Source organism: Malaclemys terrapin, chromosome 5 (genome assembly GCF_027887155.1).
Source record: "Malaclemys terrapin pileata isolate rMalTer1 chromosome 5, rMalTer1.hap1, whole genome shotgun sequence".
Taxonomy (NCBI): domain Eukaryota; kingdom Metazoa; phylum Chordata; order Testudines; family Emydidae; genus Malaclemys; species Malaclemys terrapin.
The window spans coordinates 78,392,110-78,413,702 of NC_071509.1; positions in this window are offsets into that span (position 1 = coordinate 78,392,110).

The following is a 21,593-nucleotide window of genomic DNA, read 5'->3' on the forward strand; positions in this document are numbered from 1 at the left end:
GCAAAGAGAATGATGTATCCTCTCTCACATAGAGGTAGATCATCCAGGAAAGGCTGACTGTTTTATCTGTCCTGTGGATGACAGAGGACTTAGAACACCCTTAATGTTAATCTACTCGTGTTTCATGAACACTGCATTCATAGCATCTTCAACCCCTCATCCTCAATCCCTACACACACACAAACAAAACCAAAAATATCTATCCTTGTTCAGTATCCAGCTTGGTTGCATATTTGAAGAAAAAAATGTAACTCATTTTCCCTCTTGTCCAGTATGAGCACACAAGCGTGTGGTGGAGGTGAAAACTTATATCAAAGGCCATCCTAAAATGAATGATAACAGTATTGGACACAGGGAACATTGTTAGTGTAATTTTCTGTTTCCTTCTAGACCAGAGGTCAGCAACCTTTCAGAAGTGATGTGCCGAGTCTTCATTTATTCACTCTAATTTAAGGTTTCGCGTGCCAGTAATACATTTTAACGTTTTTAGACATTCTCATTTCTGTAAGTCTATAATATATAACTAAACTATTGTTGTATGTAAAGTAAATAAGGTTTTTAAAATGTTTAAGAAACTTCACTGAACATTAAATTAAAATGCAGAGTCCCCCGGACCGGTGGTCAGGACCTAGGCAGTGTGAGTGCCATTGAAAATCAGCTAGCGTGCCACCTTTGGCATGCGTGCCATAGGTTGCCTACCCCTGTTCTAGACTATAATGCCCCAAATGCACTCATTTATAAACTTACCAGGTGTATATTTATCTGTTCTGAACATTTGCTAATTGTGTAGGCCTTGACAGAATTAGTCTACTTAAAAAGAATGTGTGTCAATGTATTGAAAGAAAGAACCCAATTTAGAATTGTGATAATTTTCTAAGGTTTTTTTAAAAGGTGAGAAAATGACACAAATGGCAGCTAATGCCTAATGTGTCAATGTTGCCAGGTAACTGACTAGAGAGATGTGTCAGTGAGAGCCATCTGAATGCAATAGATTCAGCAGAAGTAATACAGCATCAGGTAGGTAAGACTAAACTCTCATTATTAGCTTGTATTTATCTTTTTTGAAATTTAAGAATGAACATTTATATTTTTTCTTTGCATTTTAGCACAATAGGAATAATGAATACATAGCTAGGTGTACTGTGTGCTTAAGACCAAATTTTGAGATATTTTAATCATTGTAGTAGTTATTCAGAGGGGGATAGGTATCCCTCATAATTATTAAAGAGATTAGGATAATTAAAATAACCCACCCTGATTCATATATATTCACAGATTAGGCCCTAATATAACAAAGCACAAGCACTTAAGCATAAACTTAGCATATGTCAATGGAACTAATCATATGCCAAAAGTTAAGTATGAACTACTTAAGTAGTTTGCTGGATCAGAGTCTAAAAAAAAAAAAAGCAGAATTTATTTAAGAACATATGAATAGCCATAATAGGTCCATCTAGTATCCGGTCTTCCAACAATGGCCAATGTCAGGTGCTTCAGAGGGAATGAACAGAACAGTCAGACAATCATTGAATAATACATCCTATCATCCACTCCCAGCTTCTGGCAATCAGAGGCTAGGGATACCCAGAGCATGAGGTTACATCCCTGACCATCTTGTCTAATAGCCATTTATGGCCTTATTTTCCATGAATTTATCTAATTATTTGTTGAACCTTGTTATAGTTTTGGCCTTCACAACATCCCCTGGCAATGATTTCCACAGGTTGACTGCATTGTGTGAAGGAGTACTGACTTTCGTTTGTTTTAAACCTGCTAGCTATTAATTTCATTGGGTGACCCCCGATTCTTGTGTCACGTGAAGTAGTAAACACTTCTTTATTCACCAATGATTTTATAGACCTCTATCATATCCCCTCTTAGTGGTCTCTTTTCCAAGCTGACAAGTCCCAATCTTTTTAATTTCTCTTCATACAGAAGCTGTTCCATACCCTCAATCATTTTTGTTGCCCTTCTCTGTATCTTTTCCAATGCTAATAAATTTTTGTGGGAAGTGGGGGGCGGGAGGCAGTGACCAGAACTGCATGCAGTATTCACTGTGTGGATGTATCATGGGTTTATATAGTGGCATGATATTTACTGTCTTATTATCTATCCCTTTTCTAACACTTCCAAACATTCTGATAGTGTTTTTGACTGCCATTGTACACTGGAACAACGAGGAGTCCGGTGGCACCTTAAAGACTAAACAGATTTATTTGGGCATAAGCTTTTGTGGGTAAAAAACCCACTTCTTCAGATGCTACTGGACCCCTCGTTGTTTTTGTGGATACAGACTAACATGACTACCCCTCTGATAATTGCACACTGAGCAGAGGTTTTCAGAGAACTATTCATAATGACTCCAAGATCTCTTTCTTGAGTGGTAACAGCTAATTTAGATCCCATCATTGAGGCTGGTTAGGATTCATTTAGTCATATTATTTTCTATTAAAGAGTATTCATATTGCCACTAACTATTTATAATAAAGGCAAAAGCCTGAAATAATCAAATTTTAGTATGAATGAGTATTCATTTGAAAACTCAAACTTGTAGTGTGCTGTTAATTATGCTGCTTATCTGAAAAAAAAAAGACAGTCATCCATTCAGAGAATAGAAATCATGACATGTGATTTAGATGACCAAAGGGGAGTTCAAATAGTATTTTAATTGGGAAAGGAACATTTAAGTATCTAGAAAGAATCAAATACTGTGAATAATAAACAGAGAAAAGCAGGAAAGTAACCAATAACAAGGTGTAAGAAGGGCTATATTACAGCTATTGTTATTACAAAGAATGTCATGAATTCTCAGTGTGACAGCACATAATGTGAAGTTACCCACTCAATTTAGGGAACCCTGCCTATCCAACTGAGGGCTCAAGGCTTGACCCAGTCAATTTAGGCACCCCCCACCCTTTTCCTTACTGAGGGCTCAGGGGGTAAGGCATCTTACCCTTTCCCACAGGACTCAGGGAGAAACCTGGTCAATTTAAAAACCATCCCCTACCCACAGGGCTCGGGGCTCTACAGATCTGCGTGACCTTTTCCCAGTGAAAGAGCCTTATACAGCTGTGCTCTAAACATCTATTGTATTAGCAATACACAGAACATATATACCAAGCAAATCTCTTATGCTCACCACTCCCTATATACAAATTTCACCCGATAGCCAGTCAGGATCTACTCATCTCCGGGTTCCTGGAGATGCCTCTGAACATCATCGTCCTGCAGGGGTCAGAATTACAACAGCTTGAGGTTGAACTGTAGTCTGGAAATGGCTCCCAAAGAGCATTGTTTTTCATTTACATCATATAGGTAAAACTAGTATTTAGTAAATTTATCACATTATCCCACATTCCTAAATAACAAAAATTTTAACCAATTACACACTGGCACCTATGTGTCCTCTTTCCTGTCCAAGTTTTTCTTTTTTTTTTTTTAACATTTTATCTTTCATGCCCAATCTGTAACATAATTGTGACTTTCTCTATTTGTGCAGATGATCAGTATAAAGTGCTGGTCAGAGCTTATCTTACCATTTGTTGAGTCTCTTTCTGTAGCCTCCCTAATTTCCCAGCGTCTTTACAACCTTGGCGGTTATAACTCTCATTAGGGATATTCCTGAGGTGGGGGTGCTTTATCAGCAGCAGAACATTCTTCTCCCCTTCTCCTTCCAGACTGTAGTGGTAAACTCCCTGAGTTTCACCCAAGGCTGGTTTAATATGGGGTGGGGAAGGAGGAGGGGGTCAGGTCTCAAGGCTACAAATTCTCCATAGAAAACATTAAATATATAGGGCCAGGTCCATCAGACCCACATATAATCACATGCAGCTGGTCATTCAGCACATTATCCACCTGGATCTGCTGCTTATGGACTGTCAGGATTCCTTCCCCACTCTGAACTCTGGGGTACAGATGTGGGGACCCACATGAAAGACCTCCTACGCTTATTTTTAGCAGCTTAGGTTAAAACTTCCCCAAGGCACACATTCCTTCCTTGCCTTAGTATTGCTGCCACCACCAAGTCATTTAACCAAACATTCAGGGAGAACTTGGAGACCTACCTTCCCCAAATATCCCCCCCCAAACCCCTACACCCCCTTTCCTGGGGAGGCTTGAGAATAATATCCTCACCAATTGGTACAGGTGAACACAGACCCAAACCCTTGGAGCTTAAGAACAATGAAAAATCAATCTGGTTCTTAAAAGAAGAACTTTAATTAAAGAAAAAGTAAAAGAATCACCGCTGTAAAATCAGGATGGTAAGTACTTTACAGAATAACAAAAAACTCAAAAAACACAGAAGATTTCCCCTCTAGGCAAAACTTTAAAGTTACAAAAACAAGGATAAATCTCCCTCTTAGAACAGGGAAAATTCACAAGTTAAAACAAAAGGTAATCTAACATTTCTTTTCTTCTGTTATTTACTATTTCTGCAAGACTAGCTGCTTAGTTCAGATATAGCTAGGGAGATGCATTTTCCCCTGCCCTGTTTCCTGACTGGCTCCAAGAGACACAGACAAAAAACCTTCCCCCACAGATTTGAAAGTATCTTCTCCCCTTATTGGTCCTTTTGGTCAGGTGCCCCCAGGTTATCTGAGCTTCTTATCCCTTTACAGGTAAAAGAGGGATTTTATGCTAACCTTAGCTGTATGTTTATGACATGGACAATGGACTTCTCAGTTCACTGGCAATTCCAAAACACTGAATAAACCATTGTTTTGTGGTGCACAAAACGTTTCATTCAAACTGAAATAAAATGCTTTCCTCTCATTTTGAGGCTTTAATGTTTAATTTTATTTTTTTTTAAATCAAAAGGAAATGTCTAAACGGTTTCAAATTGAAAACTCAAAATTTTGAGATCAAAGCAATTTTTTAAAAAAATGTTTTGACAAACAAATTTGACATTTCAGTGTCATCAGATATGTATTTTTCAACTAAAAATGTTTCAGATGAAAAATTTCACTTCTCTCTCTCACTTACTACTCTTTTTCCTGGTTGGGAACTCAAAAAGGAGTGGGCTTGGGATTTTAGCCATCTCTATTGAAGGTGAACTGGACTTGGTATATTTTTGAATAAGACAATTATACTAAAAAATAAAGAGAAATTGGTGACAGTCTCTGGGTAATAGGAAACTAACTCTGCTACCATTCAGCAAAGGGCAATAATATACTCTTCTTTGCTTTCCATGCTACATCACCCTTCTTACTCCCCCACAGAGCATACAACTAATATTAATGCTGACATTCACCTTAGACCCCTCCAACTATGCTATCTGTGAATTTGGCTCAGTGTGTTTCTCTATCATTGTGCAAGCTCAGTACAATTTTGACATGCTGGAGCTGCATTTTGAAAAGTTGGAGCCTATGCTAGACCTGCAACAAAACATGCAGACACCAATCCTGCCTGCAAATTGTATAATACCCGAGTATGGAAAAGGAATTTATGCACCTGTGCATTTTGTGCAGATACAAATTAGGCATCAGCCTTTCAGAATTTGACTACAGCTGTTTAAGTGATGGGAATAGTTGAGTACCTAAAGTTAGAATGTAGAACACATCACTAGTGACCTAAAGGTTAGATTTCCCATATGCTGCTAATGAAATTAACTGCATTATTTCCATCAATAGCAGAATCAGGTGTCTAAGTGTGCATCTGTCTGAAAAGGTGTACCATGTACTAAGAAGACATTCAGAGATGTGTAGACTTAATTCTGCAGCAGATTTCATTTAATTTTTTTCAAGTGGCATTAAAATATTTATAGTTTTGCTATGTATTCCCCCAAAAGTGGTGCCTATAAACAGACTTTGTATTTCGGCAGATTAGCTACAAGCAGAATCTATAAATTGCAGGTCTGCACGTCTAATTTCTTCTGTAGAAAGCATTACCAAATGAAAAACGTAAAAAGGCAAAAAGAGGAGAAATAAATAGTATCAATGGAATTCAAGTAAAAGCTCAACAGGCAGTGGTTCATTTTTTTGTCCACCGTACATTTAAAAGTTGTCCAGAAGTCTTAGGCTCCAAACTTTGATGAAAATAATATTTTTGGGAAAAAACAAGTGTTTCTATTTCTACATATATCTTTATAAATTATTTTAAAATTCAGTATCAGAAGGGAGAGGGGATTGCAGAAACATGCATGTTTGCATGTTACCGTTTTAGCAAGATACTATTTTCCGTCCATACTGAAAGACAGATGACGTTTAATTAGTCCACAACTTCATTCACTTATATCTGGGAGTACCCAGCAACAAGTTGTACAATGAAGGGAGAAGGGGGTCAGCTTCTTGCTGATGAGAGTTTCCATAAAAGATGCTTTTCTTCAAATCCTTTTCTAACCCATTTTGTGGGATAACTGTACCCTTCCATATAGGGAACCTGTATTGGACATCTGCCACAAGGCAGCACCAGCAAAATGTTTGGCTGCCTCCTCACAACCCTGCTGGCTTCCCAGTTATCCACAGATTCCTTCCTTTTTAAAAAAAGGGAAAAAACCCACCAAGGTGACCCATGTTTGTATCTGTTGTCTGCTCTGCCAAAAAAATTGCAAGGTGCATCAGCCCTTCATTCCATGCTAGCTCAGGATTGCCTCACTCCCTAGGCCCAGATCTGAACTGCCCAATGACTTGGAGGTACCATCTGTATGCCCAGTATACAATACCATGCCTGCAAGTCCACACCACCACTTGCTTAGCCTGTTTACTGTATTAGTCCTTGCCCTTATGATGCAAATCTTTGCCTCATCCCTCTTCTGTATCATTAAGGACTCACCTTGCCCCCCTTCCCCCTAAATTGGTTTTTGAGATCTTCAGGGTTAAGACAAAAAACGACGAGGAGTCCAGTGACACCTTCAAGACTAACCGATTTATTTGGGCATAAGCTTTCATCGGTAAAAAACCCACTTCTTCAGATGCAAGGAGTCCATGCATATGAAGAAGTGGGTTTTTTACCAATGAAAACTTACGCCCAAATAAATCTGTTAGTCTTGAAGGTGCCACTGGACTCCTCGTTGTTTTTGTGGATACAGATTAACATGACTACCCCTCTGATACAGGGTTAAGACAACTATTCTTCCAGTTGTAAATCCCTCCATTCCAATGCCCTTCTCAAAGTATCCCTAGCTGATCCCTAGGTACCGACTTTAAAAGCTCAAAAAAAACCCTACTAGAATGCAGCCTTGAACAAGGCTGTATCTTGTCTGCTTCTGCATATTTGATTAAGAACTTCCACTAAATGTCTAAGCATTTGATCAGTGATAGAACAGTGTGGATCTTCGCTATGGCCCATATCCCAAGACCTCCCCACTGAAAAAAAACCTCTGACCTAAGAGCCCGCTACAAGCATCTGGGTAATCCCTAATGCTACTGGCAAAGGCAAAGACTCGATAGGTGACTAGAGATGGTAGATGCTGCCAGCCCGAGACACCATGTATTGCACTATCTGCACTTCCAGAATGGACAATATCATAGACAGGCCTTCCCTTCTCTGAAATTCCACAAAAATCATTAAAACTCCAGTCATAGGCCCAAACATTTGCGGTGCTACCGATCTCTTTACTACCTTGAGAGCCATCACATGCCAAGGTTACAGAGTGCTACCAACATCCACTCTGGTTCTTTGTTGGCTCATGGGGCCAGGTCCTGATGTGTCCCAGTGAAATCAGGACAATTAATTGACTATGCCATTATCTATCCCAGGCATATGTTTGGCAGAGAAACACGTTAAGATTTAAACACTAACGTAAATGCCCTTAGCAACCTCATAACCTTCAGTGCTCTGGAGGACTTGCAATTGATAAAATTTACTATTACCATGTTGCCACTCAAAAAACTCTTGTGTTTGCAAATATTTTCCCCAAATAGTTACTGCTACCAAAATGGGAAAAAATCCTTTCCTGTCCCCCTTTGTATCCTATCTGAAGGCCATTTCTGGCCAGACCACCTGTTTTTGCAAAATACTCAAACGTTTCCCTTCAGATGCATCTGAAGGTAGCTTTAAATCTGCCTCTATCATTCCTTCCTTCCTCCAGAAAGACATTCCATTAAATTGGATAAGAAACTGTTCCCAAACCCCCAAATACTCCATCATCTCGGTATTAACCCTTATAAAGTGGCTGGGCTTTGCTATTTCCACAGTGGCAGCTCAATCCAGTGCAAAATCCCTGGCCTAGGACCACCACTTGGCATGCAAAGCTAAGATGCCCAATAATTGACTCTAGCTCCCACAATGTAACCTTTCTTACTGCTCTAGTCTTCACAATCAATCCCAAAGTTTCTCTCATCTTATCCTGGGGGAGTCTGGCAGCCCATGCATCTAAGACAGTCCCAGATAGGTCAGCTTTATAGAGGGTCCCTTTGTTTTCCATCGGCCAAAGGTTCCATCAACCTATCAGCCCAGGCCTGGAATGTAACCAGTAGGGTGGAACCCTCCTCAGGATTTGCCTTGCCTGCAAACAAGAAGGCATTCAAATAGCGTACCACTTGGTACAAACCAGACTTCCACACTACTGCCTGTTTCAGTATTACACAGAATTTTTCCAAACACTGAGCAGGAAATGGATAATCTCATTGAAAGTGACTTATTAAAATAAAACTGACCGTCAAAACAGAAACCCAAGAGGGTAAAACTGGAAAGATTTGCTAGCAGTATTTGGAAAGCCAACTTGATGTCACATTTTGCCACTGCACCCTCCCCCTCCCTTGCCCGTCCACCCGCCCCCCCAAAGAAAAACACTGTGGTAAACATAATTCGGTGTATATGACCATTTACTGAATTACCCCAGGGGTATGACAAGTGGTGGATCAAACAGGTGCCTTCTTGGAAACCAAGCTCAGGGGAGAAACCCAGACATTCTTCACAGTTAAATGATTGAATAGATCTGAAACTGTTAGCGTTTTTCCCCCCTGTGCAATCTTTTCTTACAGTGTGCCCCTAACTCCTCTATTGGTTTCAAATTTTTAGACATTGTATGACCTCTTACTTCCATATAGGGAATCCTAAACCCTTCCCATAACTGTGCCCTGTCTTGTTAATATAATCTCAAAGTAATACCCATAACACATTGATTTTAACAGACAAAGGTTGTTCCATTAACCCCATGCCAGATCCTCCATCCCCACTTTCCTCTTTCCTAACCTTCATCCACAGTTTTGTATCCTGGGGTCTTCCCCAAAAGCTACAGCCATTGCAAGCTGTGTGGGCCCCAAAGTACATGTTGCAGGCATATTTAAATTTCCAGATGCACTGAAAAAAGACTCATTCTCATTAAAAGCCCAGCAAATGTTATTCAGCGCATCGGTGTGGTGAGTTTGCCGAGTGATCAATAGGCCTCTTTCAGTGTGAACACCTGGCTCCCCTGGTGTCATCCACTCCAACCAGTGCATCTGATGTGGGATGTGACTGTCCCACTAAATCCCAGCCTGTGTTGCACCTCCAGGTCAACTTAGTTTAACCAAGCCACGACCCCCAAACGTACTATATGCTTGCCTGATAATATTCATATACTTGGACAACACTGGGCTTCTTTCCAAGAATTGCTCTACTCACTATCTGTCACAGCTTCCCTGTGGAGCCATCACAAAATGTCTATTTATTCACCTCTCAATATCTTATCTTTATTATTGGAGAGAAGATGACCCCCCACTGGGTCTGACACTTCTGCTTAGCCATATTCCTGGCTAATCTGCATGGAACCCGGAACATACTGAGGCCCCTTGGATACTCCCAGAACAACGATCCTACCCCATGAATTAACATTCCCTGTCGGGGGAGAGAGCTTCTGAAATTTTCTTCTGTATTAATGACTCCCACCCCACTGAATGGGAACTGCACCATCTGGTTATCTCCCATATCCCAAACCTGAGCCCTTGCAGGATGACTGGGACCATCTCTGCCAGACTCCACTCTGAGATAAGCCCCCAACAATTTACCTAATTTTAAATTAGTCTGCAACAGATACGAAAAGCTATTGACCTTTGAGGTAGTCATGCACCTTTGAGGTAGTTGTGCTATCCTTAGCCACCCTGGGCCCCGCCCCCACAATATTGTAGGTCCCTCCCCCCACTGAGCCCTATTTCAATAGCCTGCTTGTTTCAGTAGCCACAGCCAAGGTGGGGTAAGTGGCTTCCCCCCTCCCCATCCTGCTTGTATCTCCAGTTGGGAGCCGTAGGTCATATCCCTTTGTCATGCCACTCCTCCCTCTAAGATTTCCAAATGTGGCATTGAATGAGAGGTGGTTAAAAATCAACATTCCCAAATCCAGCATCCTACTCCCTCCCATCCGAAAGGCTCTTCCATGTGTGTAGCACCATGCTATCCTCAGCCATGCCTGCTAAACTTCTCTCCCTTGAATTCTCTTGCCCCTCAGCCACCCTTTGGTGTCTTTCTACCTCACCCCTTACCCACCATCTCCAGCTAACCACAGCTACAGTTATATTTGGCACTTGGAAATCATGATGCAATATAAATACTTAGAATGAAACGAGTGAACCCTAGCACTCTAGGGTAAGTGGCTTAAAAGAACACATTTCCACCCCTAAAGAGGTGAGGTGTAAACTCCCTTTTGCTCCCTGTGTCTGTCTTCAAAGGATTTGCTGCTGTACTTGAGCAGGAATTGTAAGCTTAGTTATTAAATGTCTCTTGTGAAGCTGCTCAGGGGTCTGCACAATCATTTAAAATACAAAATGCTTTAAAATGTAATAAAAGCATATAAACAGGAAAAAAAGATGGCTGGTATGGTGTCATTTTAAAAATGGAGAGTGGCTCTTTTATAAAATTCCAACATGTAAAAACTAAAGAGTATTGAATGAGCTAATGATTACCAATATAGCAAGCTAAAAAGTTCATGAAGGTCAAACAAAAATACATTTGTTTGTATGATTCTCAAAATCCTACCTATTCCCCATACCTAAGAAAAAATACTGGATTCTGTTTAATGTTAAGCGTACCGGATGAATTGACAATACAATTAAATGATCCAAAAAAGTGTAATCCAAGAAAGTCTAATACAAGAAAACTATTTTACATAGCCAGATGGGGATGTTATTAAATATGTAAAACACAAGTGCTGCAATCTTTAACCCAGTGGCTAAGTAAAAGAGGTGTTTGTAACTTTTGAGAAACAGTATTGCTATCTTCAGGGGCTCTTAGGGATGAATCTGTAATTCATAATTTATTCATGTTTTCTGCTGCTCCTCATGAAAAATGAATAATATTCTACATATTCTACAGGCAGAGATACATATGACTAGTAAGTGGATTTTTGTAGGTTATGCAAATAAAATTAAATCTGATCTATAGGACTGAACATACAAATAAATATAGCCAAGATCTAATTTTTCTGAACATTTGGATACTTTTGTCATCTCTAGCAAAAAAGTCTTTGTGTAGATACTTATTTGCATGCTGAATTCTTTTAAAGTTAGTGGGACTCTGCAGTACTAATGATTCACCTTTGCAGACTCTTTGCATAACTTCTTGAAATGCACTGCACACATAACCCTACTAGAATATTACAACAAAAAGTGAACGGTCAGTAATCTATTTGGCAAGGATCAACAGAGAGTATGCTAGAACACCAGTGTTCATAAACCCTTGCAAAATAAAAAACAATTTCCTGATTTGGGAATTAGAATTCCTGGTTTGTCTGGCTTTTACTTTGTTTTCAACCATAAAAAGTAACATCTGACTGTTCTCATGGGAACGGTTTAGACTAGAGTTTACATAGTGATATCTGGTTTTGTCCAGTAACGAAAATGATTTCCCATTGACTTCAAAAGCATGTGATCATCAAGAATTCTCAAATCCTAAAATTCCATAGAAAAATGTCTTCCCACTAGCTGTACACAGGATTATATAAACATTTGTCTGTTACCCAAGTGTGCTATGTTGTAACTCAGATGAAGTTGTACAGCAGTTGAAACTCTAAAACAAACTACAGAATACTAATTTAACTTCTGTTTTTATTTGTAACAGCAGAAAATTTCAAATATAGATGAACAGCTTTGAATAAACTAGATGGCTTGCTTCAGTCTTCCATCTGAACTCATGTCATTTTCTGACAGAAAAGCTTACAGATAGCCATGCTTCCATATGGAGCAAGAGACAGAAAGGTCATGGTCACCATTATCATTCATCAAGTCGTTATTGACTTACTATCTCTTCAGCTTACTTAGGGGGGTCCTATTGATCAGCTTCTGTCAGTCTCAGTAAGCCTCAGCCCATAGAATTAAAAGGGGATTTTAGTGCCACAAATATTACAAACTGAATTGACCTGGAGGATGCAAGACAACAGTCAAAGCCAAATGTAAGTAATAGTGTACGTTACTCTATAGGAATCTATTAAATGACATGCATTTGTGCAGTCCAAGCGGCTTAGGAAAAAGAAATCGTTCCGGTCAATGCCTCTTTTACTGCAATGCAGCTTTTGTCAATTTCTCTAACTTATTCATTCAAGTTATAATTTTCCCAGCTTAAAGTAAAAACTTCAATGTGAAATAAAATACATCTATTTTATATATTTTAAATGAGCAAACAATTAACCTAGAAGCTGCCATCTTGAAGTCTAATGCAGTTTAGGACACAGGAAATGTTGTTCCACATATAAAAGTATTATAAAAGCAGGAAATTCTTAGTTATTGACAAATATGGTCCAAATTGATTGAGAATTTGGTACAAACCCCAGTTTCATTATTCAATTTACAAATAAAATAAACAACAACAACAACAACAACTACCCTTACCTAATAACTCTGAAAGTCTCCTGGCTTCCTGAGTCAGTAATGTGCTAAGTAGCACTTCCTATGTATCAAATTATAGCATTAAACAACTTCCTTCTGGGAAATATCAGTAAAATAACAGCTGTCACTGAAACATCGGAAGCACTCTCAGTTACAAAGATACTGAAAAACTGGCAGGTATTTCAGAAAACTGTTTTGAAATTGCACTTTTAAATATTTAAGACTTTTTTGGTAAATATTTATCTGAATAGTGGCCTGATCCCACTCTCATTAAAGTCAATGGGAATTTTGTCACTCACTTCAATGGGAGCATGTCTGAAGTAATTACTACAATTTCTCTTTAATTTCCCTTAAGGCTCCTAGTCACGTCATGCCAACAAGGAAATACAATTTAGCCTTAATATGCCAGACACAATAAGAAAGCTACTTAAAAAACAAACCCCCGTAAAGCCTCACTTATTGTTCCTTGTTCTGAAGGAAAAAGCACTGCACTGAAATGAAGGAAAGGGATAGCAGCTCAACAGAAGCTGCAAACATACCCACTTCAGTCTGAGAACCAGATTCATTTGCACTGGTATAAAACAGGGATTACTTCACTAATGTCATTTTACTTACACCAGGCACAGAAGTAACAGGGAAGGAGAATTAGCCCTGACTTTTTGAGTATGGTCTCTTCAAAGGAGGCCACATTCTTCCTGTTGGTGGTTCTCTACTGTTTGATCAAATGCCAGGATTTCTAAATGTCAGCTGCAATATCCACATTTTTAGGTGAAAGCTTGAGGCTATCTAAAATGTGTTTATCGCCAGAAAGTAAGTATGTAAAAATGTCATTCAACAGATCTGCTTCCTCTGTGTATTCAGGCTCACACCTGCTTAGTTTAGCTTTCACTACATTTTACTGAAGAGCTGACATAGCTATGGGAAAGGTAGTAAGACTCTCTCTCTCTCTCCTCCCCCCCCAGCAGAATTTCTAACTAGTTCCGATTCTAGAATTTTTATTACTGGTGAAAATGCAGAAGCCAGACTGATTTTCAGACAAGGTAGGCTGTTACTACCCTCACTCCTCTTCCCCCTCCCCACCCCACCTTGTTACTTGTGAAACTAAGCACATTTGAGGACACAGTTTGTACACAGGCACTTTTCAAAATATAAACACACCAAAAAAAAAATCACCATTTTTTGACACATCCCCTTGTCAACATAAATATTACATTACATATTGATTCTGATTTTTATCTGAGGGGTATTCATACACTGTGTCTAGCACAGCACAGTTGAATTTCATAACTATCAGAAGCAGTTTATAACTTTGACTCATCAAGAACTTGGAGACAATGAGCCAGATCTAGCCTATAAATCATACCAGAACTTGTTAGTTATGTCTAAGGTAACACAAGTGGAAGGCACCAAGCTTTTTAATTTAATGCCTATGGAAATTTCAGGCCTCACACATCATATAGAAGGGTAGTGAGCACAAGCCATACTGAAAATTGGTTCTCTTTCTGAGGTCACTTTTAAAAAAAATATCTTTTCAAAAGATCTTATAACCCATGACATTATCCAAGCCTAATCCAGATAAATTATTCTTCTCTACAGAAATTATTGGTATATCTTTCTAGCCTTTACTGGGCAAAAGATCTACAGCCACATTGCTCCATCCTTCTATATCATGCACAATTCCCTTGTGAACGGTGGCTTTTCCCTTCAACACGCATAGTGGATAAAACAGCATTTAACCATGTCAACTGCACCCCTTCATAATCCCTGACAAGGCTAACAGTAAAAAAATTCGTGATGAGGAAAACAATGCATTAGCACTCTCCTTTTACACTAGTGAATTCCTATTCAACTAATCATATCTTATAATTGTTCTATTTCACAGCTGTACATTCAAGTCCGTTATTACAAAATCACCCAATACCACTCATGCCTTTAACACATTTTAGAGATCATAGCCATCATTTTCCATACACTCTTGTGTTTAGGTATAGCTAAATATACTTCAGCAGAATCCATATTTCCACATGCAGTTGTACTATTGTTAACCATAGCACTTTAGTGTGCAGTCTGAGGGAATGTTCACTTTTCTGTCCATCCTCGTGGTTCTTAAGAACCAGAGGGACAACAATCCCTACAGAGCAAAGGCAAGTACAGCTATTGTCCAAATGGTTTTGTGGTTTGGGGGAAGGCTTAATTGGCCTTTCAGCACATTCTTAAAGTTCTTTGTAGTCTTACATCAAACAAAATTTTGTATAAAATAGGAAGATTAAAATAAACTTTAGAGAACTCATGATACTGAAGACAGAGGTGTCATCTGGTAGTCTACACACTTGAAGCTACCCATTGGGAAGAGAGACAATAGAGCCAAGAAAACACCCCGCATCTCAGGACTGTAGTTAAATGTAGGGGTTGTTTCATAGTTGATGCTTCCTATTTCAGCTACACCTCTCCCCCAATATAACGTGACCCAATATAATATGAATTCGGATATAACGCGGTAAAGCAGTGCTTCGGGGGGGCGGGGCTGCGGACTCCAGCGGATCAAAGCAAGTTCAATATAATCCCGTTTCACCTATAACACGGTAAGATTTTTTGGCTCCCGAGGTCAGCGTTATATCAAAGTTATGAATTTATTTCCACAGTTAGGATAAATGTATCCTCCAGCAGGGATTTTGAGACTTCTACAGCAGAAGAGTTTATTATTTGCTGATGTCCTTCTAGATTAAATGGAAGAGTTATCGTTCATCCGATGCCCTTATATCATTAACTAGTTGTGCATTTCCCCTTTTTAGCTCATCTTTATAGTGACCGCCCTGCACCGAAAGCAGGGCATTGTCCAGACTTGCCAGAGGAAGACAGTAGTGCTTTATGGCAGGGACTGCAGAGAACAAGGTCAGAAACTGCTGCAAAAAGGTAGCGTTGGTCAGCTTTGCAGCACTGAGTCGCCCCCTTGGAATGTAAAGGTGGAAGGCTTTAAAGGTGCAAGCTCTGGAATTGGAAACCCCTTTTTCCATGCAGCAGGCAAGGCAGATTCAAGCACGTGTGTGAGATATGCTTTGGGACTCATTCGGACCATTCTTTCCAGAGTGGTAGCGGACAATCACAAGGAGAAAACAGGATTGGGGGTGGGTGGAGTGCCAACCGCAGGTTTGGCTCAGCTGAAGCAGGTCATGAGGTGCAGAACACAGGCAGGGTAGGGAGGCAAGCTGGGGGCAGTCCAATGGGCATGGGCACCATTAGCAATTAGGTTTAAGGTGTTCAGAGTTTCCTATGGTATTTACCCTAATAAAGCACATGTGGCATATTTGGGAGGGTTAACTTTGGGGTTTTGGATCCCCTTTTCAAGGAGTAGCACCAATGTAAGGTTAAAAAAAATTAATTTATTGCCTATAGGGAACCTAAGGGTTTATTACCCCACTCCCCCCACCCCCGGGTTCAATCTCCAACAGCACTTGAAGGGAATATTGAGTAATACATCACCTTTCATACCCACAAGGTGGCTCTATTCACACTACAATCAACCAGGTGGCCTGGCAAAACATTGGGGTACCCCATGCAGAAGACAAAACAGAGGGCCCTTCCACTACATTAGCATACCTGGGTATCAAATGAACACAAAGGCGGACATATTCCAGCTCCCTCCCAATAAAAGTATGTTTTTCTGGTATGACAACATGGCAGGCCAAACGTCCACTGCAGGCAGGGTTACAAAGTTAGTGAGTGAATTTGTGTCACAGTGTTTAAGCCTTAACATGTTTTCCTTCCAAGCACATGCCTGCCGTTGGAAGATGGCATTACTCAAGTAGATGCTGCGTTCATTGGGGGGAAAGGGAGTTCACCCATCAAACTTGGGGGGTAACTTGTTTTTGGACTGAAGGCCACTGAAAGATGTCTGGGACCCCGACTAGGTGTGGGGGAGGAAGCAGAGCAGCCAAGCTAATTGCTGGCACTGCCCTGTTGCAGATGTCCAGCGCAAGTACTCCATAGGGAAGGCATCCAGAGACCAGATAAATGGTCTGGTAAAGGACCTAAAAAGGAGGTGCTAGTTAAAAAAATAGAATGGTTTGGGGCTCCTATGGTTGGAACGGCAGGGAACCAACCCCCCTTTCTTATAGCCCACCTTACCTCTCCTACGGGGGGGGTGGGATAGAGAGAGAGTAGATAAGATCCCAGCAATGGATTTTCTGGAGGGACTGGATGGAAAAAGAGGAGGAACTAGTGGCAGCCCCCCACCTGGGTAATTACAAAACAAACAGAATTTACCTGCACTGTACACTGTTATCTGCCGTGTAGTCCCAGATATCTAATAATAAAGTTAGGGCCTGATTAAATTCATATCAACAATCTCCTGTCCTTCTTTCGGTATAGCTGGACAATCTCGTTTCCCAATTGCTATTAATCACCTTTTTCTTCTCTTCTCACAAATTGCTTGTAATCACCACATTGTTTCATAACTTTTTATATTTATAAAACCGTTAATAACACTGTTGTATTCAAATGAAATTTTTGATGACTTGTATGCAACCTGAGCCATTCACATTCAAACTTTCCTCTTGCCAACTCAGTCTCTTCATACTCTTTCACCTTGTCCTATCACTTACTTTAAATTCCCTCTCTCTTGTTTTTACAGAGCAGGCTTTGTTCTACTTTTTCCCTTATTGAGAATAAGCTTCACTCCAAGAGCAACAAGTTTATACTTAATGTAGTATTATCGTGTAAGGATTTTATTAACCTGAAAAACAATTCAGTCCAGATATTCAAAACTGTTTGTTTTGATAAATACAGTAAATCATGAAATGTAGTTTGTATCCACAAACTGTTTTGCTCAAATTTCTAGAATTTGTAATTCAAATAAATTTTGCTAGTGTTTTGATATATAGATATGTTTTTTAGAAAAAGATTAGTAGCAATTATTTAACAAAAAGTCCAAAAGAACAGACTAATTTTACTAGGGGCAGCAGTTTAGCAGATTTGGCAGCAGTTTAGAAGAACAATGAGTTCTCTAAGACTCTGTTAAGAGTTCAAAAGAAATAATCAAGCAGTAATATCCCTCAAAGCTAATACAGGCTACATTTTAATAGCATAGAACTAAAGGAAGATGTGTAGAGTAGGAGAGGTGTAGAGTAGGAGAAACAGAAGGTCACATGTTGTCCACCCTGTTGCTCTTATATATTTAGTCATATGAGGAGACAAAAGGTCAACCAGTGCCCTTCAACAGGGACAATGAGTAAAGAATATGAATGTGTGTTCACATTTTAAGGCTTGATGATTGCAACATTGCATGACTGAATTATTGGTATTGTCTATTCCTTGGAGTCTATAGGAATAGGACGGTGTCTCAACGTCATTTGAGAGTTCTCTAGTGGCACTCACAAAACTATTGAAAGTAACAATATTCTGCTCCTATACACTGTTTTCATATATCACCATAATGTTTTCATAGAACCTCTGAGATAAAAAGAATTTAAACATTTCAAAATCATTCCACATAAACACTAACAAGGCACATGGGCAACTTATTCCCAATTAAATACACATAGCTTAATATGCCAAACATTCAGAGGATAGAATGATAGAGATCAGCAAGAATCTATTCTTTGTTACTAATTACTACAGCTATTCCAAGGCTGAGCAAGACAGCTATGAAAGAATACCTACTTTGAAAAAGTTAAATGAAAGTCATGTTCTGATCCTCTCCCATTTCAATTATATTGAAATGGAATTCCCCAGGGCAGTCCATCAGAACCCTGCCTGTGATTCAGCCAAATTAGTCTAATCCCACTCATTTTTGCAAGAAATTACAGGTTTGATGAACCAGCATTGACAAATCTGTTTTGTTGGAAAATTTCTACTCAGCTATATCGGTATGTGAGCTATGTATGAGAAGAGGAAGCAAAGTTGTATGAAATTTCCACAGCAGAACCTACAACCATGTGAAATTTGCCTGATTTCTGATTTTGTCACAAATTCTGGGTGCAATCCTGTGTCCATTGAAGTCTATGGCTAAACGTCAATGGAGACAAAAACTTAAAACCTGGCTCAAACACAGAGGATATGGAAAAGTTTCCCCAGATTTATGATTTTTATTTTTCTTTGCAAGTTTTTGGAGAATCAAAATTAAGTTTCAAGAGAACTCATTCTGAATGTTGGATGAATCTAGGCAAAAGTAAGGGTTTCCATTTAAACCCAAAGAAAATGATTTTCACATTGTTTCAACCTGAAAATGATCAAAATTTGATGTTTTTAGATTGATGGGTTTGTTTGAAGCCAAAACTCAAAATGAAACCAGAGTGTTGGGAGGTTGAGAGAAGTGTTGAAACTGAAAAACCTAGAATGCAAAAAAGTTCACATGAACCACTGCAAGCTGAACCCACAGTTTTCAGAGCCTAAGATTAAAGCCCATAATACCTATTATTTTGTATTGTCACTTCAGTGAAAAAAAATACAGGCTAGCTAATAGAAAATACCTAGATAGCCTGAAAGCAAACAAGGAGAATTATATGTTTAAAATGACACTACTAGCAAACAAAATACATCTCATATATGAGAAAAGAAACTAACAAGCATGACATCTATAAAAATGAAAAAAGTTCATCCCATCAAATTCATCCCAGATTGAACTCCATTGATTTAAACCAGAGGGAAAAAATGCCAAAATATTTGAGCAGTGGAAATGTTTTAACATATAAGAATATTAACTCAAATTACTCCTTCTATACTTACATTTGTCACATTTGCAATATGGTAAATGCTTCAATTCAGATTTACTTTTTCAATTTCCTTGATTTCAAGAGCAGTTAGGAACCCAGGAACTCTTAAAAATCTCAACAGGCATCTGTCTGCATTTTTAGTTACCTACACACTTTTTAAAAAATCTGGCTCAATGGCCTTCATATCTCCTATGGGAGCTATACTTTTAGGGTATCCCCTACTGCTACCTCCAATGCTTGCTTCTGGGGTTTTACAGGGTAGATTCTAGAAGCCCAGTTAGCTCCGTCCCCATACCCTCTTTCCACCACACTTCCAGTGCTGCAAGCCTGGAAAGTAATGGAGTCCATGGGGATGTGGAAGGGAGTATGTTCACTCTCTCTATTTTATATATTAATTTCCAGTTTATCTGATGAACATAGTCTCACATTTCCTCTTGCAACCAGCTTCTTTGCTGAAAAAAGTCTGTTCTTAATTTTTCCTGATAAACATTCTGTCTTTGTATTTTTCCTATGCTGTTTCAACAAAAGGAAATAGTTGGGTTATTGTCTCTTCTTGGTTTATACTGCATATTTATATAAAAATATACAGAACCATTGGACAGAAATAAATACCAATGTAGTTTTTCCTCTTGCTCTTTCTTGACCTCAAGTCTTGCCTTTGAGTTTATATTATGCAGACTTTGTGTCTTCCATTTTCAACAAAGACTTTTCTCAGAGAACTTCCAAGCAGACATCTTAGGACTCAACTGAAAGTAACTTATTTTTATATGCTCTAGAATCACATTCCTGCAGTTGTTTAAGGTGTTGAAAAAATGTTTCTTTAAACCTTGTTTCACTTTGACAATTTATGAGACTTCTATCAATTGTTGCAAACTGCATTTAGAAGGAACCACTGCTTGTTTAAAATATCCACCTCTCTTCAATGAAAAGATTCTGGGTCATGTTTATACCTGCTGTAAGTCAGTCCAATTCCATTGTCCCAGACATGCAGGAGGAACGACAAGATTTGAGAGCTGTGATTTAAATAGGCCACAACTTTATTCACTTAGCTCATTTGAGAATGACCAGTAATAACTCGTACACTGCAGGTCGTCCTTCCTTCTTTCCATTATTTCCACCTATTTGGGAGGGCTACCAACAGCCCTCCCGCACTCTCACCCGGCCTCAGCCCATTGCCCCCATATGAAGGGAAAGGGGCTAGAGAATGGGGGTTGTGTCCTTGCTGTACCAGTTCTTAGGCGCCCCAGTGCATTCCCCAGCTTCTTTAAGGGATGTTTTCCCGAATTACAGTTTATCAGGAAACCAGACTCCTTATAGTACAAGTACTACACAGGACATAAGCCACCAGGAAGCACCAGCAGTGAGTTAGGCTGCCTTCCTACACTCCTAGTCAGATTTCCAGATGGGAAGGGTACTGCTAACTAACATCAGCCAAAAACATATCCACTCCAAAGTTGGAGAGATGCACCTCCTCATTCTTAAATAACTCAGGTGTACAAATGATATTTTTGATGGACAATTACCAATCCTCCTCATTCTCATATAAATTTTGCCACCTTCCAATTCACATATCTTCAGGACTTTTCAACCTCTGGAAGCCTGGTGGCTCCCTGCCATGCCATCTGCTGGAGCATTTCAGACTAGTTCACACAGTCACCCAAGAGAAAGGTCCTGGATCTGTCCAAAATCTCTGTGCCCCGATGACTAAGTCAACCCTTTTACAAAATTGCAAATTGTTCACCTGGGTAAAAGCTATCATGTCCAGTGGCTGCCAAAGTGTGTCAGCAGGGCATCAGCTGGTCCCAAGCCAACTCAAGATCAACTTACTATTTTGGTCCAGCTTCAAACCTTTAGGTGAACTCTCTGCCCAAATGTGTTCCCAATAGGCAAAGCTGGATATGTCTACACTGAAATTAGACACCAGCAGCTTGTCCCTGCCAGCTGACTCAGGCTACATCTACAGTACAGGGGGGAGTCGATTTAAGATACGCAAATTCAGCTACGTGAATAGCGTAGCTGAATTCGACGTATCGCAGCCGACTTACCCCGCTGTAGGGACGGCGGCAAAATCGACCTCTGCGGCTTCCTGTCGACGGCGCTTACTCCCACCTCCGCTGGTGGAGTAAGAGCGTCGATTCGGGGATCG